Below are 22,726 nucleotides of genomic sequence, written 5' to 3'. Positions count from 1 at the left end.
CTTGGGGGGCAGGGGTGGGAAAGAACAGATAAGAATCAAGATGCCAAGAAGTCTATAGGAAAGATACAGCTTTCGAGGTCACTGCCAAAGGGTTGATGAGTGGTGGTTCTGGTGGTGGTAGTGGTCATGGTGGTGATGATGATGATACAGAAGAACAAGCTGCAATTCCAACACGCATGGGTACCAGCTACCAGCCATCTCCCTTCTGAACCTGCTTTTTCCTTGGCTGTCAAATGTGACATGATAATCCCTGCTTTTTTTTTTTTTTCTCCCCTGGAGTGAGTTAGGACATATGTGATTCAATATTCAATATTCAAAAGTCAGTGGAGCAGATTTCCAGTTCACAAAAGGCATGATTCCACTCTCTTTAAAATGCATCCAAAAAAAGAAAGATGGACATGTCCTACAGTCGGGCATTTACCCTGGGTTCTGTTTGCACACCTCCCATGAACACCAAGACTGTGGCTAATCAGATCCCTTAAGTGAAAGGGCGGAGCGTTTGCTCAGAATTTATGCACAGGATCTTATATGGCTGATTTACAGATAAGATCTCAGATAGCCCAGGCTGGGCTGGAGCAGCTGTGTATGACCTTGATCTTCAAGTCTTTCTGCCTCCACCTTTCACATGCAGGAGTTACGAGCAGGGGCCACCATAATGGGTTTTATTGAACCCAGGACCTCCTACGTGCTAGGCAAACTCTCTTCCATCTAGGAATGGGGCTCATCCCTAGCCGCACCCACTCGTATCTGCTTTGACTTCCCTCTGGAACACTTGTAAAATCTACGACTATATAAATGCTCTCTGTAAGTAGTAGTTGTACTGGGCTGTGTATGGAGGAACAGCAACAGTATAAAGTCCGTACTTGTTGCCAGTCATAAGTTTTTTTCCAAATATTTTCAGTCAGCGGCTATTGACTCCACGGAGAAGAACCCACCAGTTTGGAGGGCTAATTATACACCAAAACATTTTCTGAATCTAGAGGGCCCACCATACAATCAGTACAACTTTCTGTATCTGTGAAATGTGTTTATACTAAAAATTATGAAAGGAAAAAGCGTTTGGCAAGTTTGGATCACTATAGAAATGACAGATGCAGGCAGGAGTCTCCTGAAAATGTTATGATTAACTTTTTTTTTTTTGAGACAGAATCCCACTGTGCCCCCCTGGATAAAACTTGCTGTACAAACTAGGCTGGCCATAACTCACAGGTCTCTACCCCTGCCCCTACCCTCACCTCCACCCCCACCCCTGTCCCAAGTGCTAGGGATAGCTAGCTTTAGCTGTCAATTGGACATAGCCTGGAATCACCTGGAAGAGATTCTCAGGGAGGGATTGAATACATTGGGTTGGCCTGTAAGCATATCTGTGGGGGATTGTCCTAATTAAGCTCACTGATGTGGGAAGATCCAGCTTATTATGGGACGCTGTTCCCTAGGCAGTAGTTCCTGAACTAAATAAGAATGGAGAAATCAACAGTGCCAAGCACAAGCAAGCAGGCAAGCAAGGATGCATCCATTTATTTGTTCCTCTCTGCTCGGGAGTATGGATGTAACATGACCAACTGTTTGAAGTTCCCACCTTGATTTCCCCTGCAACCTCCAGCGATGGACTCCTCTTTCTCCCAAAGGTTGAGTTTTCTTGGGGTATTTTTTCACAATAAAGGAAATTAAACTAGGGCAGAGGGACATGGTCATTTGTCACACACCCACTCCATGCTAGACACTTGAAGAGCACTCTACTTTCATTCATCCCGTTATCGCAGCTGAGGACAAGAGCCTCAAGTATTTAGGTAACATGACCTGTCAGAGGTCAGGCAGGACAGGCAATGTCAGGAAGGAACTTGAGCCTGCACTTGCTAACCCTGGTCCCAAGCCCCTCCAAGGTATGTGTGAAAAGTTCCGGCCTTTCCCCTCTGAGCTAAGCACTCACATTCCTGAGCCTCGGTTTCCTCTGATGTGCATAAGTGTACATCCAAAGGACATTGTGATTTTATTCATGCAGCCAAATCCCACCCAACCCGGCCCCTCCTGCCCTGCTTCAGTTCACACCTGGAGTAGAATGGCAGGAGGCACCCACGGGAGGGACAAGACTTCAGAGCACCTGAAGTCACAGCCCCAAGGACCATCCTGTACTTCAGTAACAATAAAATCTCTTGGAAATAGATGAGAAGGGATGCCTCCTCAAGAACTTATATTGGAAGAGCAGAGAGAGGCAATATCACCTTTCCTCTAGTCCCTCTCTCCTCTTTCCTCCAGAGAATAAACCCTCCCCACAACTGCCCAGAGAGAAATACAGTTCAAGTTCCCACATCCCCAAACCCAGCACCTCAGAACTCACATCCTTGACAGTACCCTCAATTCGTCAGTGTGTATATGCTGGATGACAGGTCAAGAAAACAATGAACTGTGTGGAGACTGATCTCCTCACCAGCCCCATACCGAGTCTCCCACTTACTGCCTTCACTCTGGGTCAGAGGTACCCCTGGATCACTCAGCCTGCCTATTTCCTATTCTCCTACCATCACCCAGACTTGGGGCCCTTCTGGAGCTTGGACAGCCCTGTCCAGTTAAGGAGTTAGAAGATTCCATGCTAATTCCGGCTATCGTCTCCTCTGTTCATGGGTAAGTATCATACACATAGAAACCCATTCATATTTTCAGGTCCCAGAAACTCCCTTCTCCTTTCTTTATACCCACACCACAGTCTCTCGCTGAGTCCCAGGGCCAAGTGTGGTCCCAGCTCTCCCTCAGACAGTTCCAGGAGCTCTGAGAAACAGTTCCAGGCCTTCTCTTTCCATCTTTTACTTCCATACCCTTCTCATCCAGCTGTTGCCTCTTCTCCCTACCAGCATTCAAACACCACTGGGCTTACCACCTTTCTCCTCCATCAGCAACACAGCTCAGATGGGAACTCCGTGACATGACCCCTTCCTTCTGGCTAGAAGCTGGGCAGCAATGCCAAACTTTAGCAGCTCTAGGGTAAGTACCCTTTTTGTGATCTCCAGTGCGGTTTCTTTTGTGGGCTGTTGTTTGCTTTTGAAGACAAGGTCTCATAAGGGCAAGCTGGCTTCAGACTTGCTATGTAGCCAGCGATGGCTGTCAATTCCTGATCCTTCTCTCTCCACCTCTTGAGTGCTGGAATTCCAGATGTGCGCCACCCTGTGTGGTTTTACAGTGCTGGTGACCTAACCCAAGCAAGCCTTCACTTCACACACGGTAGGCGAGCACTCAATCAACTGAGCAACATGCCTGCCCCTTCACGACAGCATCTATGGTCACTCGCTTAGGTGTCTTGCCATTCTGAGTTCTGAACAGGACCCTCTTTGAGAACAGAGAGATGATTAAGCTCTGACCTTCGTGGTGGCTCTTCAATCGCCTTCTCCTGTTCCTACTGGTTCTGCCTGTCCTCTGTCCCTATCTAACTGTAGGAATTAATTTCAGACTTTTATCAGGAAAAGGGTGCGCAGGTTGACAGCAGTGAGGTGGGAGGCAGCTCAAAGAAAGAAGGTGACACGCCAAAGGCCTTCAGGGAACAGCTTCATCGGTGGTGAGATGGCAACCTAAGAGGGACTGGAGAGCTGGTAGGTAGTTGGCAGGGACTCCAGCACAGATAGGACCTCTAGAGCCACTGTGAGCAACTGCTCTTGTGCCTCCCCACACCTGCACTCCCTGTGATAGAGGGAATGCAAGGTACTTAGGGGAAGCTAGGCGGTGTTGGCACACACCTTTAAGCCGAGTACTGGGGAGGCAGAGGCAGGTGGATCTCTGTGAGCTTGAAGCCAGCCTGGTCTACAAAGCAAATGCAGGACAGCCAAGGCTACACATAGAAACTCTGTCTTGAAAAAAAAAAAAAAAAAAAAAAAAAAAAAAAAAAAAAAAAAAAAAAACAGAAACAAAAACAAAACGAAAAAAAGAAAAGAAACTTAGGAGACTCAAACAAATTTGTACTCCCATCCTCCCAAAAGGACCCTACCCTTCTCAAACTATATTATTACGCATACTTCCTCTGTACCCTCCTGGTTTTTCCCTGTACCTCTCAGGTTGAGTGAGGAAAGGCCAATTTCTATTTTCCCTTTACTTTCTCTGTTTTATCCAGCACCCAGCTCAAGCACAATGCGGTCACAGTGAATGTGAAATGAATGAATGAATGAGTGAATGAATGAATGATGGAGAGATGGCCTGATGGATGGTTGGCTAATAATAAAGGGGACACTTGAAACATCTAAGTGTTGCACAGCACCCCAACAAGATCACTAGACAAATGTTTATCTCTGCAGCTGCGTAATTGCAGAAAAACCCGAGTCTGTGAAGAGACGGGAAGCATCGTATTGATACACAGAAGCCCCAGACATCTCCTGCCCTTCCCCAGATCTGCAGCAGCCTACAGGCCCCTCTGAAATGCCCACCCTCCTCCAGCTAGCCTCTGAAATCTGTGGAGGTTTCTCTACCTCTGCCCAATAGCAACTCCTCTTTCCCAGCCTGCCTGCTTCCATACCTGGGCAGAATCTCAAACTCAGAGTTCCTAGAAACCATTGCACAGGAGCTGAAGGACTTGTAAGGAAAAGCTGGCTTTCTTCCTGATTACCATCCCACAGTAAAGGCACTTTTTGAAAAAAGTCTACTGCTCCTTTTTGTTTTTGTTTTTGTTTTTGTTTTTTGTCCTCCCCATTGCTTCTCCGAACTGCCTAGGTCTTCCCGGCCTCCCCTCCTCCAGGCCCAGACCAAGGTTCCCAGGGTTTCCCAGCCCCCCTCAAGCCAGCCGTGCCCTTTCTCTCCTCCCTTTCTCACATCCCCAAGCCCGGATTGCACATCTGGTTCCAGTTGTGGTCGGTCCATTCAGGGGCAGGCCTGGAGGTTTCTCATAAAACTGAATAATAACCAGTGTTGGAGCCCTGTGGAGTAGGGGGAAGGGAGAGCAAGAGGCTTAGTGTGAGGGCGAGAGATGGGGTGACAATGGAGGTAAGGAGACCAGACCCCAGAAAGGAGCTGGCAGCGCCTGACACCTAACAGGGCCCACAGGTTGCTTGTTCACTAAAGACAGGCCATAGAAAGATATGGGCATGGAAGCTGGGAGCAGAGAGAGGGATACAAAGAGGGGGTCACAGAAAGCCAGAGGGACAGAACTGTGGGCGGAGCAACAGAATAGCCATTGAGAAGGACAGGGAGAAATGAATGGCCTGTGTCAGACCAGGTGCTGAAACAGGCATTTCCACTGGAAGAAGAGGGGACAATGGAACAGGGGATAAAGGACACAAGAAACAAAGAAAGTATAAGGACAGGGATAGGATACAGCTGGGTCAAGACCGAATTGCTGAATGCAGTGCCCTGGCTTCACAGCCGCAGATCCATAATGGTCGGCCACCCCAGAGCTGTCTTCATATGTCCTTTCACTGCGCTTTAATCAGCATCTAGCAGCTGTCTACACAGAGCTTTCTCCCCAATGTCACATACACACTGTGAATTTCTATGGATGCCACAGGGAACTCTGGGAAGTGGCTAGGATCCTGTCTGGTCTTAGACCTGAACTCAGAGCCCTTCTGTAGGACTAGCCAGCAGCTGAACACAGCTCTGTCACCAGAGAGCACAACTGGGAACTCTGGAGGGTGCCTGATCTGTGACCCACGCACACACATCCTCAGAGTCCCTCATAGGAGAGAGCACCTCCAAAATCTTCCCGTGATGGGGAAGTTACCCGTTCTAGCCCCTGAGCCCCACTCTCCCCTGATTGACTCTGACTCTGAGAGGGCAGAGACTGACACGCAGGTCCCAGACAGAGGACACACTTGGGTATAGCTCTTCTTCCTTCAAGGGACACGGGAAAAGGGACTGCTCTGGGCTCTGACTTGTGAACCGCTCAGCTGGCTGCAAGCCAGACTCCAGGATCAGCCGCCACACCAGTCACTGTCTGTGCATTTGAGCTGGGCCCTTCCCTCTGCAGCTAAGAATAAGTCTGGACTGTCCTCCAGGAAGCTTTTATCAGCGTCACCCCTGAGAGAACTCTTGCCAGGGGCCCGTCTGAGGTAACCCCTAAAGCCACATCTACACCACTGTCCCCAAGAGTCCCTTTCTTCTTCCCTTCCAGTTGCTGAACTTTCACTTATTTGTTCCTTAGAGCCAGTACGCAGCTGTATTTGCATCTTATTGAAATATAATTTGCATCACCTATAGGAATCACAGAATTACACTTGGGGAGGGGGGCAGCCAGATGCTTTCCTAGACTCATGTGACAGACAGCATGGCAGGAGACCCACTGGGAAGATGCCTGTCCACTGTTCTTTCCCAATACACAGTTTCCAGCCAGGAAACGCACCTGGATTCAGCAGCTTCAGGGCCCAGGGTAAGTAAAGACTTTGTGCCTCCTAGCTACAGCCTCCTCACCCAGTCTCTCTGATGGCCTCCAAGGCCCACTGGATGCTCTTGGGAGCACATTTCTAAGCAGATATTAGTCCTTGACAAAAGTCACAGCACATAATCCCTCAACCCCATCCCCATTTTTCTTCTCTGAGAAACTCAGCTTTAAGGCTGGGAGGTTTCCGGGGGCCTCCCTATCTCTAAGGCAGAATTCCTCACAGGGATCCCCTCCCTTCTCTCCCCTCCCTTTCTAGCAAAGTCTCTTGCCTGAATCTGGAACCTTCCATGGAGCCTAAGACCCCTCCCTCACACAACCACACCACCCCTACGCCCATAGTCTAAGGAACCAGGCTAGATGGGTGGAAGTTCCCAGCCCCAGGAAGGTGTTGGCGGGATCATGGTGACATTCTTAGAGATGGAAAGCCTAGTGGATTCCTACCCAGCAAAGGGGTGCTGATTAATAGATCACTGTCAACTTCCTGACTTGCCAAAGGGCTCTGTCCTCTGCCCTGGCTTGTTCAACATACTTATCAGTAATGAGGCTGAGATGTGGGAGGGACACACAAGGGGTAGGGCAAAAGGGAAAAAACTAAGACACCAAATTGAATTTAAAAAACTAAACTGACTTTATACCTGGGCCAGAACTAAAAAGAGAACTTTCCTCTTGGGCTACTGCCCTCAACAATGGCGCAAAACTAATAACACACACTGATAATAATTTGTTCCAGGAAAGTTCAACAATTTAGGGCAAAAAGAAGTTCAATTTTGCTAACAGTAGGGTATGACTGCCCTCAGAAGATGCCAGTACTTTTGAGCGCATTCATAGAACCACAGAGTTTAGATCCAAAACGGTGAAGGTACCATACGACTCTATGTTCATCAGCCACCAGAAGAAATGTCAAGTTCTCCTTTGTGCACAGCACCAGAGCATATCCAGAGGACTCTTACTAAATATCGGGTGGATGAGAACACAAGGACTGCTCTTTTATTTCAGGTGACAAAGAAAAGATGAAGGCACATAATCAGATATATGAAGATGGCCTTGGGAACGGGAGGCAGGGAGGTCTCCATCTCTAACCACCTCCTGTCTCTGCCCAATATCTGTGAACCCCTAACCTGGACCCAGTCCCAGTCCCCAGTGACTGCCCAAGAGGCAGGAAAATCCAGGAGCAGCTACTATGAAGGGGACAGTCCTGTAACATGGCCAGGCCTGTGGGCAGTGCTTTCTCGGGAGTGTGCTGGCCACACCACAAACTGACCTTTAACCAGAATGGCTGTTGGGCAGAAGGGAGGGGAGGTGGTCCAGATGGTAGCTGAGCACTTGGCTGGCACACGCTGTCCCAAGAAAGCCATTGCATTAGCCAACTGGCCTCTCACCTTCAGGGCTTCCACTGGTCCCTTCTCAGTAGCCACGTGGGGATTGGCTCCAGCTGGACACCTTCGTCCAAAGTCTGAGGTTACCCACTGGCCCCAGTCCAAGCGCTTGGTGACTCTCCCTCCTCGTCTCCTCTCCTTCTTCTGCCCCTTCTAGTTCTTCTCTAGTGCATTGCCTTCACCCTTCTCATTCTCATGCATTTAACTCCATTCTCCTCATCCCACCTTCCTGACTCAACATGACCCTCAGCCCTCCAGGGTCCTATTCAAGACCTTACTCTAAGCTGGATATCCAAAACTGCTGCAGGTTTTAATAAGATCTCACTTTTAGGGCTGGGTAAGATTGGAGATTTCTCTCCTGAGGACTTTGTTTGGGTTTACCCTACACAAAATAATAGTCACTTTCCACCTTGAACTAGGATGCCAGCCCTCCTGACATGGGAGATTCAGGGAAATCTGGCCCTGGCCTGGCCCTGGAGGGCAGAGCCCAGGCTTGGATATTGCATGGAGTGCCTCGAAAGCCTACCTACCTATTTAGGGCCTATGTGACTCCAAGCAGGGTCATCCCCTCTCTCCCTATCTGTCTGTCTGTCTATTTATGGCTCTATCTATGTGTCTATCATCTGTCATATACCCATCATCTCTATATGTATTTATCTATCATGTATCTATATATCTATCATCTATCTACCTCTCTGTCTGTCTGTCTGTCTATCTATCACTTTGACCCTGTTCAAGGAATGTTCTAATGTCCTTTTCAGATGTCTGACTTCATGGCTATTCATTCATTCTAAGGCCCTCAACAGCCCTATGGTTCCTGGGCATGACAGCAACCAGATATCCAAGACTTGGGAGGCTAGAACAGGAGGATTATGAATCTGAAGCCAAGCTAGGCTACCTAATGAGACCCTATTAAATTGGCAGAAACTTTAGGGACCAGTGTGCCTTGAGGACAGTAGCTTTCTCTGGCTTTGCTTAAAGAGTTCTACAAGCAACTCTCAGAGCCTGTGAGGATGGATGGATGGATGGATGGATGGATGGATGGATGGATGGACGGATGGATGAACAAGGGCCTCTAGAGCACAAAATCCCTGCAAATCTTTACAAGAAACCACACCTACACACACACATGCACACTGTCTCCAAGGAGAGTTGCTCCACAGGCTGGGCATCCCTGCTTAGCTTTCTTAATTTCTGAATCTTCTCACACTCCAATACTCAACTGTCCCTCTGGTTTGACCCCTCTCCAGTTGGCTCTTATTTATTCATTCATCCATCCACCCATTCATTACAGGCCCTGAGAGTCACTTGTAGGAGTTTAGGCCACCAAGCAAAGCCAGAAAGAGCCACTGTCCTCATAGCAGGAGACCCTGGAGAGACAGACACACAGAAGCCAAGGCACATGCATAGCACAAATGGTAGAAAGGAAAAAGAAGCCTTTGGCAAAAGGATCCCTAAGATCTTAGAAGGCCCTTAGACGTATGCATTAATATCTACTCACCACAGACAGAAACTGGTATGAACCAGATCATGCCTTAGTCTGACTCCCCTCACTTGATGTGGACACTGCCCTGAGCTCACCTTGCACCTGAGCTGACGGACTCACTTAGAGCCAAAGTCAGTAACCAGGACATGCCAACCAGACAGTGGAGACAGGATTTGACCTCAAGACCAAACTCTCAGTTTGGCACTATATAATCTCTTAAGGTGTCAGAGATGGCATTGTGATGCAGTTTCCATACTAACTACCACCATACACGGGCATGCTCATGTGCCTGCACGCACACACATGCACACAAACACACAAGCACGTGAGCGCACGCGCGCGCGCGCACACACACAGTGGCATTGTGACCATGCCCAAACTCCAGACTGCCAGCTTGTTCTTCCACAAGGATAACTTGACATCACTTTCAAACACTTGACTTTTACCCTAGTCAGCTTAAAGAAGGCCGGAGGGTGAATGCAATAAAGAACAAGTACCTCCTCCCCACAAGTGCAATACGGCTTGGAGTGACTGCTTGGAATATGGCTCTTTATGTCACCAATAAGACCAAAGACGGAGCAATAGGGTCCCCAAACCTTAGAAGATGTTCATCAAGCAAACCCCAAGGCTACTCAATCAGAATTCAGGCCAACCCTACCCATATCAGAAGTTGAACTTGAGGCCCAAGGAAGATGAATTAGTCCTAGTGGACTCCAGGAAAGATCTCTCTGGAGCCTTAATCTGGGACAGATTAGGGCCTCCATGCTCCACCAGTCTAAAGATGAGGTGTTGGCCCCACCTGTAGTAGAAACAGGAGCCTCAAAACAAGGAGAAACAATAGAGCTAGTAGACCCAGGGTGGATAAAGGATGTTGGGGCCCCAGGACCAGCACATTCCAGCTTTCTGCAAGAGAACCAGCATGCAGCTAGGCAGGAGAGGCAAGGGGGCAGCATCTGGAGCCCCTCCTCTGGGTGCTTCTCCTCAGGGACCCTGTGGGTGATTGCTTCTTGGAACATTGTGTTCAGGCTGTGAGTCTTGGCTGGAGCAGTCTCCCCTGGTACCTCTCCAGCTGCCTGTTTAATAATGTACAGCCAACCAGCCATTAACTGCACATTTCAGAAAAAAAAAAAAAAAAGTCAGTGGTTGTTTTTGTTGGTTTGGTTTGGAGGGGGTGTTTTGTTTTGTTTTTCCCCCTTCTTCTCGGTAGTTAGTAGTGATTGTGAAAATTGTGTTTCCGGGGAGAGGCTGGCCTCCAGAGCTGTTGCAGACCTCACCTGCTTCCGCCCTCCCCAACCCTGACCCACTGTGCCCAGGCGCCAAAGTGCCTGCTCCACCTCCACTGTGCTGGCGACACCCTGGCCTGCTCCCTGGAGACAGAACGTGGGAAGTTCTGGTAGGACTGAGCCAGGACAGAGGAGCTGGACTCTGAGGGGGGCCCAGTGCTTCCGAGGAATTCCAGAACTGTCTGGTCAGAGTTGAGAGCAGAAGGCGGAGGTTGGCAGCCCCGCCAGGTGTGAAGAGCTAGATGACCAAGTTCCTGTGGCCTGGCCTGGGGGGAACAGGGATACTTCGGCCTCCTCCTTGGTTTTTCTCCTGGGCACCAGCTCTGTTCTCTGAGTTGTGACCCACAGTGGATTCAGAGCTAGGAGGACAGTTAGAGCCAGAACCAAAGCTTTGTGGGAAGCAGTATGCTACCTAAGAAGATTCTAGGCTTGTTGTAGCCTGGGAGAAAGCCTGCCAAGCTCTCCTTACTTCCCCAGGCTAGCAAGGTGCAGCTACCATGTAACCTGACCAGGGTGGCAAAGCATCCTGATGCACAACATCCAGGAGTAGAGCTGGGTTCCTGTAGCCCTTCTCTGATCCCCTTACACCCACAGCCAGGATGCCTCATCTCCTCATTGAACCTTTGTTTCCCTGCTATCAGCAGAGAGTCCCTTACCCTGCCCAGGAATCCCAGCCAGAAAGTAGAAGCCAGTGGTGACAGAGATGATGGAGTGGTGACAGAGGTGGTGGTGGTGATAATGGGGATGGAAATGGAGGCAGTGGTGGAGATGGAGGTGGTGATGGAGATGGAGATGGTGGTAGAGATAGAGGTGATAATTTAGATAGATTGTGATGAAGGTGGTGATGGATGAAGTTAGTGTTGGAGAGAGAGGTGGTCGAGATGGTGATGGAGACAGAGGTGCTGATGCGGGTGACAGATGGTGGTGGCACAGTGGCATCATTCTGAATGATGTCTTGAATGTGTTCCACACACTACATTTTCTAGAATTTTCCCAGTCGGTCTAGCAAGTAGGAACTGTGTCTATCACCATAATACAGATGAGGAAAGTGAGCATGGGCAGGTGAATTTACTCACCAATGTCATAAGCTGGTAAGTGACAGAGTCAGGCCGTAGAGCCTTTTGTTTTACGTGTGTGTTTTGTTTCTTTGTTAATGATGTAGTCTCACGTAGCTTTGAACTCATTTATCTGGCTGAGGATGATCTTGGACTGTTAACCCAGCCTCTCGTCCCTAGGCCCCATGGAGCCATCAAATGGAGGACACTTGGTCACAGCCACACACCATCTCTCTCTCTCTCTCTCTCTCTCTCTCTCTCTCTTTCTCTCTCTGACACACACACACATACACACACACACACTCATTGTGGCATGCATGTAAGCATAAATTCCATCACAATACATACAGCCCACACAATGAAACTCAAATACACACATACCTGCACACCGAGGTGTGGTAAAACATGCTACATACACGTGCATACTCATGCATAAAGCCCCCCCCCAAAAAGAGCCACAACGGCAGACATGCCCCCATAGGTACATGTGCGCACAGACACATACACAGGAATCATACACACAGGCAGACCCAGCCTCACACTCCACCCCTGCACACACACTCACTGGCACACAAACATGCCTGAGAGTTTTATGCATGGTGGCTGGCCAGGCACAAGCACCCACGGGCTGTCTGGGCAGGCAGAGTTGGACAGGTGTCCAACATGCCCCCGGGGGGTTATTCCTAGGCGAGAAGGCTGCTGGCTAATAATACCGCAGTGCATTCCTGGCCGAGATAAGCAGCCCCAAGCATCCCCGGCACGTTCCGGCCTCCATGTCTCACCCCTGTGGATTCCACCCACCCGCAGTGCTGTCCTGGGGCAGCACAGAAGCCGGCGCCGGGACACAGACGCCTGCCAGGAATCCTCTTTCCTCACCAGGGTCCCTACGGCTGCCCAGGATCGGTTCCCCTCAGATAGACACATGGAGGGAAGGAGGAAAGAGACCTGCATTCTTGCTGAGGAGAGGGCTAGGGAAGACGTTCTGTCCCCCACAGTCTGCTGGCACCATATTATGCCACCTCCACTGTATTATACCACCTCCAGTACCAGGGCAGAGCCTGGGCTCAGGAAGACTACAGGAACCGCTCTCATGTGGAGTTACAATTTTATGCCATGGCCTCCTCACCATAGCCCAATGCTACAGTTGTTACCATAGCCATTCCTCAGGTGACAGTGAAGGAAGGGACCCAGACTTTATCTAGAACTTCCAATTGCTCAGCCTGGCCTACTCCATGACCTCAAACTTCCCTTCCTTCCAGCAACTTTTGATGGACTGGGCAGGTGAGAGGCAATACTCTTTCTGGTAGAAAAAAAAAAAGTTTCTTGTAGGCCTAGGAACTGGTGTTCAGCCACACAGGCCCTTTTAGTCAAGTGCTAATCAAATATCAGTCACTGAGGGCTTGCTTTGGGGGAGCTTTGGAGCTGCCTCAAGGTGAAAGGGTATCCCTGGACTAGGACATAGAAAGACATAACCTTCATCCCAACCCCATCTCACCTCACAAGCCCTAAGGTCACAGAGAGACTGAAGGAAACTTGGGAGCTATGAAGATAGGGGCTCCTCCATCCAAATGAACAAGAGAAGGGACCAGATCAAGAGATGGGCTCTGGGGAATGAGGCAGAGTTTAGGGGTGCCATGAACTACAGTGCCCCAAGAAACACAATGGTAATGGGATGATGGAAGCACAGAGGTCAACAAGAAGAAAAATGACAAGCATCTAAGGATGACAAAGGGACCAGCCAGACCGAAGAGAAGGAAAAGTGGGGAGAGAACAAAGCCTTGGTTCCATGGAGGGGCTTCTACAGGTATCTGGCCCTCAGCCAGTCTCTTTCCTCCCCGTTGTCAGACTGGCCTTCTAAAAGCACACACATATGGGGGGAGGGGGCAAGCAGGCAGACAGACAGACAGATAGATATCCAAATATCAAGCATCCATCCTGGTAACAGGGTGTGCGAGCTTTAGAGAAGGCATTCTGATACTTCTCAGATAAGGACAGTATGGCCAGAGCAGCATGCCAGCTTTGCCAAAATTACCCAGAATCCTGGGGGGTGGGATGAGGACCTGAGTGCACTCATGTCCTCAGTTTCTCAAAACGAAATCATTCTGGCTGGCAGTACTAAGATGTGACTTGTCCTAAGCAAGGAAATGAGAGCAAGAAGGCAGGCTGAGGATCCCGTGGAGGGTGACTTTCCCAGCTCCAGGGACACCCATGGTGGATAAAGAGGATCAGACTGGCTCCCAGCATGAGAGCAGCCTCCAGGCTGGAAGAGCAGGGGCAGGAATGGCAGTGAACTTGCAGAGGCAGAGGAGCATGCCACCATGGAAGCAGAGCTCAGACATGGGCTTCCCACACCATCCCCCTCTTGGCCAGTCCCATTCCCTGCAAAGCAGCTGGCTGTGCTTCTCAGAGCCGACTGACCCATGGCCAGCCCCTCCACCACTGCCCACTGGTCATGCTCTAAGCAAGCCGGCATCCTTACATGGACATCTCAAGGACTGATGCTCATTGGATGAGCACCCAAAGCAGCAAGAGCTTCCCCTCCCTGCAGACTCTCCCCAAGGTGCTGCTCTACACCCACTCGAACTCCTCAAGGCAAGCACGGGAGGCTGGGAACAGGAAGAAGCCAGACATAGGTTCCCGATTTCACCATTTGAAAGTCTGCAGAGAAGCACTGGAGGTAAGGGGTGGAGAAAAGCTGGGAAGACAACTACAAATTAGGATCCTGTGGGAGAAAGTGATCACACCTCATCAATAGACTGGCAAGTAGTTAAAGGCCATAACTCAGGTTAACATCACAGTAGACCTAGGTTCCAAGTAGCATCCTTTCCAAGTCCTTCTGCTTGACCCAGAGCAACTGAGCAAGACAAGATGCTGTTAAGATAATCAGTGAAAATTGAACACAGACCCGGTAGAAGCTGATCTCAAGAAAGTATTATTAATGATGTTAACTGGGCTAATGGTATTACCGCAATGTTAAAATAAAAGGTCCTTATCTGTTAACAACACACACTGAAGTATTAAAGATGATATCATGTCTGGGGCTTGCTTTAAAAACACACTCCAGAAAAAAGTAAACAAATAAATGTGGGGAGGAGAGGGTTCTGAAGGGAAGAAATAAAAACAGTACAAAATCAATCGTTGAAGCAGAAAGATCATAGGTTGTTGTAAAATTTCTGCTACATTTGTATATGTTTTAAATCACCCAGTTTAAAAAAAAACACAGTAATTTAAGTCCGGGGTTCATATTAGTTGGTAGAGTGCTTGCCTAGCATGCATGAAGCTCTAGGTTCTATCTCCAACCCTGTATAAACTGGCCATAATCCTAGCACTCTGGAAGTGGAGATAGGAAAATCACGGATGCAAGGTACTTGAGATCCTGTTTCAAAACCAACAAATAAAGAAGGACTGGAGAGATGGCTCAGTGGTTAAGAGGACCATCTTCTCTTCCAAAAGACCAGGGTTCCATTCCCAGCACCCACATGGCAGCTCACAACTGTCTGTATCACCAATTCCAAGGGATCTGACACCTTCACACTAATGCACATAAAATAAAATTAAATAAATTATTAAAAAATACAACAAAAATAATTTTCTCTCTTTCTCTTTCTCTCTCACACACATACACACATAGAAAGAGAGAGAGATTTTCACTGGATCCCATGCTGACTCTCAGGTACACTGAAGACATTAAAGAGAAACATGAATCAACAATTTTAGTATAATATATAATATTATGTGTTTAGAAAGAAAATGCATTGTTAGGTATGATGGCACACACCTCTGATCACAGCACTCTGGAGAATGAGGCAGAAAGATCAAAGGTTCAAGTCCAGACCCTGTCTGAAAACACAAGACAATAATCTCTCTGTGTCTCTCTGTCTCTGTCTCTGTCTCTGTCTGTCTCTCTCTCTCTCTCTCTCTCTCACACACACACACACACACACACACAGACACATAATTATTGAGCAAGCCCACTAATCCTATCCCTCAGGATAAATGGAAAATAGAAAAGCCTTTTACAACACATGGCACAGATGTCAGTGTGCAACAGCCACCGTTCTGTGGGGAAAGAGATACACCCGGCTAGCTATAGCTGGGACACCCACAAACTCCCTTGAGTTCCCCATGTCTACACACAGACAGGTCCCCTCTACCTAAGCCCTCACCTGCACCCGGAACATGCAAGCATATGGTTTTACCAGGGCCATGAGCCATACAGGGGAGACCAGTGGATAGGCAGCGACACAAAAAAGAAGGAAGTGACTATAATCCCCACTGCCATTTATCCAGAGCAGACCCAACTCTCAATCCATCATCACCAGTCCCCAAACCTCTCTCTCAAAAAAAAAAAAAAAAAAAATGCCATTGTAGCTATTTCACAGTAGAAGGAGGCCCCCAGGGCCTGGGCAACAAAGCTAAAATTTAAACTTGTCTCTCCAGTGTTGGAGGAACCTTGCAAGCAAAAGTCAGAAATTAGTGTAGCAAGAACCAAATATCCAGGGGGAGTATGCTTCTTTGGAATGACAAGAAAGATGACAAGAAGGAAGTGACCTGTGGGAGGCAGACAAGCGAGAGAAAGACAGAAGGACTGAACCATACAGGCTTGGAGAATCTAGAAGGCTACTACCCAAATGGGGAAAATCAGCAGAAAGAAGAAGGGAGGTTAGAAGTTGGGGGCGGGGGGACTGGAAGTTAGGAAGGAAGCCTAACATCCAATGCCCAAGGGACACCAGGCTAAGCAAATCTGGCCTCCCATTTTAGCATCTTCTCTTAGGACGGTGGTCCTGAGTCTGGTTTTATATAGGCAAGTGACGTTAGCATCACTGAAGTCCTGTCACCACCCACTCCTTAGCTGGATGCTCCTGGACAAGCTGCTTTACTTCTCCGAGCCTTAGATACCCCTTCCTCTTGACTGTATCTTTTTTGTTCATGATAAAACTGCAATAATATAAAAAATAGCAACTTTCTCATGGGAGTATTTTGAGCATTAGTTGACACAATCTATAGAAAGTGGTTAATATGAAACTTGGTGCCTGGTACTTAATAAATAATAAGTATTTCTATTATTACTATGATTAATATTCAGATCTAGGCTATCTCAGAGCCACCTTTGTGCCCTACAAGGGTGGACAACAGCCTCAGACAGGACCAAGGAGGCAGCTAGATACTCTGAGGGTAGAGGGTAGCCCTGGCCTCCTCAGCTTCAGGAATGTGAGGCGGCTGGTAGAGGGGTGGGGGGACATGCCTGGACGCTGAGGTCAGGCAATGTGTGTTTTTATTGTCATCGTCATCCTCACGTGTGAGCCAGAGAGGAGGGGGGAGGGGGACAAGGGAACACTGTGTACAGCCACTCTATCCAGTCCCCATTCAGCCCTAGACCAGGATCCAAGGGCCCCACCAGACCTCTTCGGACTCCCCAGTAAGAAGGTTTCGGCTTACACAGGACCTAGCCAGGAGCAGGGCACACATGCCACACACACACACACACACCATGCCACACCACAACACACCACACCACACCACTCACCAGGCCCTTCATAGCAGGCCAGCACAACAGGAAAGATTTCCATTGTTCCTGTCTCACAGATGAGAAAAAAGAAGCTGGTACAGTCAAGCCTGCTGCCCAGAGATGCTCACAGACAAGACTCACTTCTCCCAGTCACCAACCCTGAGTCTGGGCTCTCAGAAGGACACAGGAATGGACATGGTAGCTACATGTTCTTGTGGGTCAGTACCAGCCAGCAAGGATTCCAGGACTCTCCATTCAGCCCGTCACTGCCTCTAAGACACACATAACCCCAATGCAGGATTGGCCCTTGCAGGATGGTTCCTTGGTCAGCACCCCTAACACTCTGGAGATCTCATTGAAGAGGACCCAGCAGTACCTTAGTGCCTTGGGTCTCCTCAGGCTCCTCCCATAGGAGGGTCTACCTCAGGACTAAGCCAATTCCCTCTTGCGCCCTTAGAGTGCCCTCTGTAAAAATCAAGAAAACTACCAGGTCACCCTCACCACCAGATGAAAACCACCAGGTAACCCTGTTTCTGCCTTGTTCTCTGCTTCTTTGTCCACTATGATGTGAAGAGCTTCTAACACACGTTACCGCTGGCATAAACTGATTTGTTCCACCATGCCTTCCCTGCCATGGTGAACTGAAACCCTTTAAAACCATGACCCCAAATCAAATGTTCTTGCTTTGTGTTGTTTCTCTAAGGTGCTGTGGCCATGGCAACATCAAAGTAGCCAATATGGAAATCAAAGTTTTATGGGTGGGGGGTGATTAGTCATATTTAGAGTTCTTTCCTTACATAGAGTCTCTTTCTTCCAAATTCCCATAGTACCTTTCCAGCCATGGGGGAAAAAAATCAGGCCCTTAAGAACTACAGGGAGCTCTGTCCACTAAGTTGGGCAACCGGCTCTCCCACTGGTTCACATCCCAGAAGGTTCCTCTGCATCTCTAAGTCATAGCCACTGCCACCTCAGGATCTTCCTCACTCTTGCACACACACACACACACACACACACACACACACACACACGCACGTGTTCACCTGCCACATGACCACAGTTTCTTGCAGGGGATATGTGGTTAACCACAATGGTGTCTCTGCTTTCCTTTCTCAAGCTGATTAGACCAAAAAGAGGAACCAATAGACCACCCCAGCCCTCCTAGGAAGGGAGGGCTGTCTAGCTGTGTCACCAGAAAGAATGACAGTTACTCCAACTTGGGAGTGTCCCTTCCCAAAGCGGGAAGCAGGTGAAGATCCATCTTGTGGAAAGACACTCTCACTCACCTTCAAACGTGGCCATGGAAAACCCTGCTGATTCTACACAGGCCAAGAATCAGCGGGATGATTTCTCCTGCTCCAGGGAGAAAAGGAAGAACAGGCCACACCCAGATCCCACCTGGAAGCTAAGGTAAACTGGACCTGAATTTCATCTTTCCTTTCCAAATTGCCCCTGTACCCTGACCCCTTCTACTCTTGATGACACAAAACAGCTCTCGGTTTCCTTTACAGCAAAGATGGGTAGGTATGAGGATGGGTTCTACATCAGCCTGGCAGGCTATGTTACCAGGGAGTGAATCAGACACAGTCTAGGCAATGCTATCAAGGCACATTACAGATATGAATGACACCTACAATCAGTGATCTTGTAATAGCATGCACTTGTGATCCTAGCCGTGGAAGGCAGAGATGGAAGGATCCCTAGGGCAAGCTACCCGGCACTCTAACCTCATTGGTGAGCTCCAGGCCAGCGAGAGATACTATCTCAAAGGACAGTGTTCGTGAAGGTGACACTAGAGGTTGTCCTGTGGCCACTACATTCACATGCACACACCCGTGAACATGCATGGGCACACAAACAATAATTTTTTTAAACAACCTAGACCCAGATTAGGGTCATAATAACCAGAAGACAAGAAAGAATCAAGCCTTTAGAGAAAAATAAATCAACCCAGCAAGTGTTTCCCAAAAGCCCCCAAGGCACCTCAAAGGAGAGGGCAGATGTACACGCTGCCTGGGGATCAAAGCAAGCACATCTGGCCTAGAGATCAGGTGCCACAGGTATTTCTGCTCTGGGATCCCCAGACGGGACAAATCAGCGTCCTGTGTACAGCCACCATAGTCACAAATCCCTGGCCACAGTACACCGCGCATTGCGGAATAGACTCCGCACCTCACTGACTTCGTCCACACTGAGATCCTTGCCAGAAGACAAGCCCAGTCCATCAGTGAGAACCAAATCACTGCAGAAATGGCCCAAGGCCACTCCTTTGTCAGCAGAAGCAGGAAATAAAACCGGCTTTGATGCTCAGCCCCCAGACCATCAAATAAGAGGCCAATTGCCTCCAATCCAGCCTTCCTCTCCATGACACGCAGGGGCTGAGAATTCACCACCGCATAAGACCCAGTACCATCTTTCCTGGGAGGCCAGTGAGCCTTAGTCAGGCAGAAAATAAAGACAGTCTGAAGCCTCTATCCTGAGACTCCACTTATAGCAGAGTGATGCTAACAACCACTGGCATTTACCTAACTCTTCCAAACATTTTTGTATGAATCCATTCATTCAATTCTCATCATAACTCATGAGAATGACCCTTCATGGACAGAGAATTCAAATCTTGAAGAGGCCACATGTTCCAGCTAGTAAAGGCAGACTCAGGGTCAGCTCAGAGTCTACCAAGGCTCTCCTCAATCCTGCATTCATATCCGGGCACCTCATGCCAATCTCACTGGCCATGGTTAACTTCCCAGCCCACTTCCTCCTCTGTCCCAGTGGGCACTTTCACATTCATTACCAAGTAGTCCTGAGGATTGGATTCTGTGGATCCCATGGGCTCAAGGACACAGGATCTCTGCAACTGTGCCTGGTGGTGAAATCCAAGCACAGGAAGAGGCTTTTGGCTGCCACTTCCATCATTCATGACCCAGGAGTGACCTGCCCCCTGCTGTGCCCCACAGAACCTGGCTTGAACCCAGACACCCCCAGGCACCCTCGCTTGGGTGCCCAGGGCCAGGGCCAGTGGGAACAGGCCAGGGTGTTAATCTGTGACTCGCTCTGTGCCCAAGGCATACACACCCCTCTCCTCCTAGTGGCCCCCCACGAACATCCACCCACCTGCCCACTGCAGGGGAAAACTAGCCAAGTCATACATCAGCCAGACACCAGCACCCCCTAGGAGTCCTCAGCAGCTCAGAACAAAAAGGAAGACCAATGAAGGAAGGAGCTGGCCTGGCAGCAGGTGGCTGGGTAGTCCTTCTGTGAAGTACCCTAACTTGCTACTGCAGATCTCCTGGAGCCTTGAGCCCTATTATGGGGACACTTTGTCAGAATATTAGATTAAGAGTCATTGATTTAGCAAGGGCTTGTATCATATACCAGGATTGTTACCTGCAAGCTGTCTAATCCTCACACCATCCTAGCGAGGTCAGCATGACAGTGAGATCAGTGTCACCACGTGGATTGAAGCTGGAGCCTCGTGAGTGCCAAGCAAGCACCGACTTTATCATTAGGATACATTCCACGTCTTTTTTTCCTTCTCTTTCCTTTTCTTTTTGAGGATGTCTTGAATAAGGTGACCTCAAACTCATCCTGTAGCCAAGGCTGGCTTTAAAACTTTCAGTATCCTGCCTCAGCCTCCTGACTAGCTGTGGCTATGTGATTACAGGCCCAAACTACCAGGACTGGCTCTGTACGTGTGGATGTCCATGTGTATGTGCGTGCATGTGTGTGTGTGTGTGTGTGTGTGTGTGTGTGTGTGTGCATGCACAAACACGTGCAAACACATATGGAGGCCAGAAGAAACTTGCAAGAGTCAGTTCTTTCCTTCTACTATGTGGGTTCCAAGCTTGATGATAAGCACCTTTACCTGCTGAGCCATGTCACCATTCCTTTGTGACCACTTTTATACCAATGAGGAAACCAGATTTCAGAGATTATGTGCCAACAGAACACTTCTCATGTAAATGGCAGAAACAGGATGCATCAGTGTCCAAGGCCAGGGGTTGTAGACAGCAATACGGACCCTCCTTCCAGACAACACGGTCTGCTGAATGAGGTGGAAGAAAGCTAGCCAGGGGCTGCTGAGGCTCAGTGGAAGGGAGCACTGGATCAAAACATGGAGTCTAGCCACAGATGGTTCAGGCTGCACAAGCGACAGGGAAAGCCACTAAGCACTGATGCCAAACACCAGGATCTGCTCTGTCTCAAAAACCTAACAAAATCAAAATACAAAAAAAGTAGCTACAGAATGTGTAGAATGCATCTCACTTCATTCTGAGGCCAGTTTCACCTTGTTACTCCAACCAAACAAAGACATTGTAAAAAATAAAATAAAATAAATAATAATGATAATAATAATAATAATAATAATAATAATAATAATAATAAACCTAGCCCAATCTCTCATAAATATAGATGTAAAGTCCCACACTGGCAGAACTCATCCAATGACACATAAGAATTATATACCACTGAGATTTATCTCAGAAAGACAAGCCTGTTCCAGTATTTGAAAGTCAATACTGGAAATACTTAACAATAGGCTTTATGAAGCAGAAGTTGTCTTCCTTAGTTGCTTTTTCAGCTGAAGTTGAAACGGAGTCTCTTACTGAGCCTAGAACTTCCTGATTGGCTAGCCTGGCAGGCCCAGGAGCTGTAAAGATCCATAGGTCTCTATCTCCTCAGCGTTGGGGTTAGACAGACATAACACCGCCATGCCCAGCTTTTCTTGAGTGCTGACAATCTGAACTCCAGGGCCCCATGTTCAAGCACATTACTGACTGAGCTATCTCACGAGCCTCCTGATTTGTTTTTCAGAGAACTTATAATCCTCCTGCCTCCAACTCCTGGGTTCTAGGAGGGCTCAGGAGGTTTGACAGGTGTGTGTACACCCTGATAGCTAAACAGTTCTGCTTGCCCATGCACTCTGACCCTCTTCCCCAACCTCCTGTTCCCAGTACCTACTGAGATTGTCATTGAAATCCTGTCCCTCTATAAAACAAACAGATCACCCAGTGTGCACCCTTTCTGGGTTTGGCTTCTTTCACCCAGCACCAAGTCTCTGGGTCTCGTCCATGCCCCTCTGTATAAGACTAGCCCATGCCTTGGTTTGCTAGCTTATTTGCTTGCTTGTTTGCATATTTGTTTGTCTGCTAGTTTTGAAATAGGGCAGCCTAGACTGGTCTCAAACTCACTATGTAAATGAAGTATGCTTGAACGCCTGATCCTTCTGCCTCCACCCTCACACTGCTGAGATCACAGGTATGCCCCGCTATACTTGGTTTACGAGGTGCAGGGGATAGAACCCAGGGCTTAGACAAGCACTCTCTCTACTAAGCCACATTCCAAACCCAAGTCCATGACTCTTTAAGGCCCGGGAGTATGACTCTGAAGACTGCATCACCATTTGTTTACCCATTGTTCACTAGTGCAAAATATTTGAGTTTTCCCGGTTTGGGTCTTTCATGACTTTAGCATCTGTACACTCATGATCATGCGGAAATGCTTTTTGTTTCCCTCTGGCAAACACCTCAGAGCGAAACTGCTAAAAGCCACACCAAACTTGGCTAAAAATAGCCCTGCCACAGTTGGCCACTTGTTAAGAATCCCAGTGCCCACACGCACCATGCAGAGCATGGCCCAGGTGTCTGTGTTAAAGTGTCCGGGTGACTCC

The 22,726-nt window shown here is 48.6% G+C and overlaps 1 protein-coding gene across 6 annotated transcripts in view; it reads right to left on the bottom strand.

Annotated features, from left to right (window-relative positions):
• The window catches only part of Tns1 (tensin 1), a 209,133-nt gene that overhangs the window by 126,587 nt on the left and 59,820 nt on the right, over window positions 1-22,726 (bottom strand). The gene's annotated exons all lie outside the window — the stretch shown is intronic.

This window comes from Psammomys obesus, unplaced genomic scaffold, assembly GCF_907164565.1.
Source record: "Psammomys obesus unplaced genomic scaffold, mPsaObe1.curated_primary_1811, whole genome shotgun sequence".
Classification (NCBI taxonomy): Eukaryota; Metazoa; Chordata; class Mammalia; order Rodentia; family Muridae; genus Psammomys; species Psammomys obesus.
Note: the sequence above shows the minus strand (reverse complement) of the source record. Positions and strands in the feature narration are given on the sequence as shown.